The following is a 6,324-nucleotide window of genomic DNA, read 5'->3' on the forward strand; positions in this document are numbered from 1 at the left end:
ACATTGTATGCATTAGTTGAACTGTGCAGCTATAACGCTATTTTAATACCGCAGGAGTGGGGTGGAATCCAATCTAGATGGATGTTTATCCATTTTGATTGTTGTATCCTATATCATCTCAAATGTTGAACCCACTTTCAACCGTTCCAATGAAAGAAACGTTTAACCTGAATATTGGCAAGTACAAGAGGAAAGAAATAAATATACTCAATGAAAAGTGTGTGAATTTTTACTCAAATCGTTAAAAGCAGAGTAAAAAATGTTGACGTCTCAGCAGTGACACATTAAGCATATTTGAACAAATGAAACTAATGAGTCAGTCTTCCTTCATTACTGTGATTTTGTTTTCTTAATCAGTTTCAGAGATAAGAAAGAGGTCGTGTGTTGCTGTCTAATTAGTTGAAGGAAAACAGATTTTCGTTGTGAAGAAGAATGTGATAGTCACTCTGACTTTGTATTCGTTTAAAAACAAATCCGTTGTTCCTGAAAATGAATGTTGGAAGTGACTTGCATGTAGCCATTGCTGTAATCACTTGTAGTCGTATGGCTATAATCAAACAGTCTAAGGTTGTCTGGAGAAATGGTAGTGGGGAATACGTGAATGTTTTTACATTATCTTAAACGCTATGCAGTAAAACCTAGATTGTACTTAAGTGAAGGGGAAAGATTTAAATTATGCGCACGTCAGAACTATGTACCTATAAATAAGATCTGAATTTAAGATATTTTTTTAATCACTAGGAATCAGTTTAACAGAACACAGAGAGCTGGGAGCACTTAAGGATCCTTTTAACTTGTATAAATGTCGTTTTAATTGATAGAAAGTGACTAGAATTGAGTCATGTAGTTCCGAAAAGTGTCTCATCCACTTTCGATGCCTTTCAAAATTCAAGAAAAACCTTTTTTTTTTTAATTTTTTATGTTAAAACAATAATTTTTTCATCCTTTAAAATAAATATTTTATAGTATATAGGTAAGAAATAAAGTTCATTAGGTTATTTTGTTCAGTAAGGTTTTTATTTCAATGTTAAAATTGGAGAAGGGCAAGTTATGAAACTGTACCTAGGAGAAGGCAAGGTTTGGAAACAACATAGTTGGATGAGACATGTTTTGGAAAAACACAAAAGTCTTCAGTATAAATTAAATTTTGTATTACAAGACTTCAAATCAAAAGTTATGCATTGTTAGAGAAGTAGTATAAGGTCAATGATTAGTAAAAAACTGAAAGCTTACTAAAAAAACTCAAAATACTCTCATAATTGGAAAGTAAATGTAAATTAAATTTTGTATTACAAGACTGTAATTATTGTAAATTTTTTAAATATAATTATTTTAATGTTATTATTGTATAGGGTAAACATTGGTAATTTCGTGATAATTTCATGAAAACTAATTTAAAACGCAAATGTTTAAATATATCCTTATTCCGATTTTATCCATCTAAAAGACGATAATTTACTGTACAAATCTCGAGACATAAAAGATTGGATACGTTCTTGAATATGTGCCAAAAACCACTTTTACAACTTAAGCTGAAAGATTGGTTATTTCGTGATAACCTTGGTAATTTCGTGATATTGCATTGATAATTTCGTGAGAGGAAGAAAAATTGTGGAAAAATTCATTAAAGTGAAATGAAATTCTCATTTATTGTTACAAGACTTCAAACATAGTAATTCCATCTAATATTCATAGCAAGAAAACATAGAAATACATATCAACACATAATAAGAATGAAATCAAAGTAAAAATTGAAATTGAAAAGGGATCTTCTTTGCCCTGAAAGGGTGAACACTTTTATTACGGACTTCACTATAGCCTATATTACTAGGGTAACTCCAAAAGTAATGCATATTTTTATCCTACAGCTTTGCCATTTTCACAGAAAGTAGATGCATCCTTAAGGAACAAAATGTCACTTTTCCACATAATCCCCGTCCCTTTCAACTGCCTTACGTAACCTAGGAACGAGGGCCTGTAGACCAGCACGGTAAATGTCTGGACCAACACGGCTGAGCCACTCTTTAGCAGCGTGCACAAGGGAGTCATCTTCTAACCTCGTTCCGCGAAGGGATCCTTCAGTTTACCAAAGAGATGGTAATCGCACGGTGCCAGTTCAGGAATGTAAGGCGGATGTTTCAGTGTTATCTATCCGAATTTTCTGATCTGGTCTGTGGTCTTGTGACTGACATATGGCTGTGCGTTTTCGTGCAATAGCAGAACATCCTGCTTCTCCCGATGTCGTCGAACACGACTCAGTCGAACTAGAAGTTTCTTGAGCTTTGCAACATACCCGTCAGAATTAATGGTGGTTCCGTGTGGCATGATGTCCACAAGCAAGAGTCCTTCTGAATCGAAAAACACAGTAGCCATAACGTTTCCTGCCGAAGGTGTACTTTTTAATTTCTATTTTTTTTATGAATTTGCATGATGCCACTCCATTGTCTGGCTCTGTCTCCGGTCCAAAATGGTGGAGCCAGGTTCCATCTTCTGTCACAATTCTTGCAAGTCATCTAGCACTTATCATTGACACTTAGGATGATAACAAATCAAACAGAAGCTACACTGAACCCATTGCGTCTCCGTTTTATTTTTTGTTATCAAATCTTGTCTTCAGATTTCTAAAATTCCTATTGTAATACATTTTATACTATTTTAAAAATTGTAACACTTAATGCTCAACAAAATTTCGCCTCAAACAGCTAAGATTTCTATCAGTAAAGCTAAGCCTATATGGCGACTTCAGATGTATCTAAAATTCCAAAAGCTTTTCCTAAAATTTCATGAAGATACAATAAATCATTGTACCAAATATCATATGGTTACCTTTAGTAATAAGCCTGTAATGTAATTACAAACATTCACAAAATTTGTACGCCTGAGAAATCGACGCAAACTTGCTCTCTCCAAACATAAAAGCTCACTGAAGCAGCTGCAATAGTCACACAAAGCTTAGCTGTATGTTTCTGGAAACTGGACAACATATGCAATCCCTTGGCGGAAATTTGGATCTCGTAACACCATTGGTTAGTTCACAAAAGAGAAAAGAAAAAGTATCACGAAATAACCACTGCCACGAAATTACCAATGTTTACCCTATTATATATCACTGCCACCGGGTGTATACCCAATTGCAGTGTTAATAAATACATACATACATATGCAAATCAAGCTTTCAGGTATAACTCCCTGTAAAGTTGATTTGAATAATTTCGAGGGAAAAATTGTTCCGGGGCCGGGTATCCAACCCGGGACCTTTGGTTAAACGTACCAACGCTCTCCCAACTGAGCTACCCGGGAACTATACCAGACCCCGATCCAATTCTCCCCTCTATATCCACAGACCTCAAAGTGGGCTAACAACCGTGAAGCAACCAACACTGAGTGCACACTAACTCTGTGTGACTTAAATTGTGGTTTTCTGTTAACGAACAGTGACGTATATTATGCAAATCAAGCTTTCAGGTATAACTCCCTGTAAAGTTGATTTGAATAATTTCGAGGGAAAAATTGTTCTCATAATGAAAAAGTTGTCAAATGTTCTTAAGCACAATGAATTGATTCAGTCTGGTTCAACACAACAGTCAACATCTGATTCAACATTGTGGGCTTCATCAGCAAGATTTGCATTCAGGAGGTTTATATAGGAAGATAATCCGGACTGATTTTTCCGTCCATAGCCGAAATGTTTTGTAAGAAAATTGTTAATATTATTTAATTTTGTTTGAACTGTAATGTTGTAACCTTTGCGAATAACTTGATGCTCAATATAAAAAAAATGTTGTGCCCTTTTTTGGCAACACTTCTATGGAACAGGCAAGTTACGGCACACACTTTTGGAGGATAAGACACATTTTGGAACATCAACCATATTTCTCCTATTAAATTGAGTGGAAGAAGAATTTTTTTCGAACACTAGTTTGTTGTAATCCGCCATATGGTTATGGATGGATCACCATGTAGATGTCAATCAACACCCTGATTGTGAAAGGGATCCAATGATTTCTCCGTGCTTTCTCTCTCTCTCTGTATCACAGTTATGCATCCCTCTTATGGCGATAAAAATCTTTGGTACAGCTGGCGTCAGCGTTTTTGGCGAGCGTCCTAGAGTACAGTGTCTAGTTTGTGAGCATGTTGCTAGTACACATCAGCCATTTTCAAAACACAGTTGTCAGACTGACTAAGGTAAAGGTAAGACACTAGCACTTAACGTTACCATTACTTATTTCACACGCCAAAAACGGAGACGCGGACTTGTAAGTAATAGGCCTACATGAATTCAGGAAGAAAATAGATTTGATTTGGAATGTTGACGTATTGTTTTTGAATATAAATAAAAATTCATCATTTTTAATCATCATCGTCATCATTATCATCAGGTTATGAGGGATTGGCCCGTTCCGTCCCCATAGGAACATTATTAGTCTACCCGTCTCAATCATGATCTGCCTTTCGCCTCTCCCTTGTGGCGTGTAGACTAACCTATTTTGGGGAATTGTACGATTCTCAATTCTTATCAGATGTTCAAGCCATTTTTTTCTGTTACCTTATATTTTATTAATCATGTTAAATATTCCGAATTCTGATGTTATATCATCACTTCTCTTCCGTTACCTCGATCACAGTTCTAGGAAAGTACATTTCGGTGGACTTAGTTCAATACTTTATTTCAGAAACCCCCTATCGACCAAAATAGGAAAAATGAAGCTAAGTTTAGATTTGTACTTTTTATAGATATATGCATCGTTTAGTGCAGAAATCGATTATGAAATCCTTGACTACACTCCCGTTTCATTGGTTTGAAAATTGAGTTTGATACAGAAACCCTTCAAATGCCTAAACATACTGTACAGTGTTTCTAAAATACGTATACGTTGATCCTAAAAAACACAAAATTTTATATGCACCAAGTTTTCGAACTGTTTTTCTGGAACTGTATTCCGAAACTCTGAAACTGAATTTGTTTTTCGTTTCTCTGAAAAATACCTTCTAGTTCTGAATCCTGCTGGAGATCAGTAAGTTCATTTTTTAAATTTCTAATCTCAGGGCCAAAAATTGACAACCCTGTTACATCTGCTGTAATTTTTATTATTTTTTTTTTTTTTAGTTTTTCTGCTTTCAATTTAGAATCTTTAAGGGGTTAGGTACAGCTTACAGCAATAAAATTTTGGAAATATTAAACATTTTTTCCTCCATTACTGTATCTTGTGCAATAATGAAAATTAGTATATGTAAAACACTGTCCTTCTGGTATATGAAAAAAAAAAATATTTTTACGACTTAAAACTAATTACGTTTTTTTTTTTTTCTTCAAAATTCAGTTCACTGTGTAGTGATGAAGCGTTTCCCACATAACTAAAAAACTATCCAACATTCAATGATGAAAATTTTTGTGTGGATTTATACATGTCATATCTACAATATGATGCAAGATCACTTCTCTATCTTTTATAGATTATTTATCTGATAAAAATAATTTCATTTTAAAAAATGGTCAAATATCAGTATTTTCTTCTAACGCAAAATAAAAAGAAAATATTATTTATTAAGGAATGTAGTTGAAAGATGAGTTTCAGCAATAAAATAAAAGAGAGGGAAGTGAAAAAGTTAACAAGTTTATGAGTTATGAGGGAAATGTTTCATCACTGCACAGTGAACTGCCATTACTTTGAATTAAAAAAAAAAATATATATATATATACAGTAAATTTTTTTTTTTAAATCGTAAAAGTGTTTTTTATATATTGCAGGACAGTGTTTTACACATACCCATTTTCATTATTGTACAAGATACAATAATGGAGAAAAAAATGTGTTAATATTTCCAAAAATTTTACTGCTGTAAACTGTACCTAACCCCTTAAGATACTTGCTGTCAAAATTTGAATGCACGGTATTATAATGCATATTAAGATTAAATCGTTTATAACCTTGAACTATGTCACGACAAAATAAACACATGACACTGCCTTCCTTTTTAGGATGTATGAAGAAAAAAATACTCCCAACTGTCTTCTATCTTCTTCCAGTTTTCTTTCTTTCTTTTTTTTTTTCCTTTTGAAAAACACCAGCCATTATTAAACACTGCACTGCAATAAACTTACCATTATCAATTAACTGTTCAACTGAATAGGAGTATAACAGTAACCGAGTATTCAGTTGCTTGTTTATAGAAACTCAGAAAACTGTATATTTCATTTTGAAAGCTTTCGACGACAGTGAACAAATTCAAACGATCTGACAAACTAACGTACACCTCATCAAAACGAATAAGGCTGAACATAGAAATTTAATAATAATAATAATAATAATAATAATAATAATA

The sequence above is a fragment of the Periplaneta americana genome, chromosome 14 (assembly GCF_040183065.1).
Source record: "Periplaneta americana isolate PAMFEO1 chromosome 14, P.americana_PAMFEO1_priV1, whole genome shotgun sequence".
NCBI lineage: Eukaryota > Metazoa > Arthropoda > Insecta > Blattodea > Blattidae > Periplaneta > Periplaneta americana.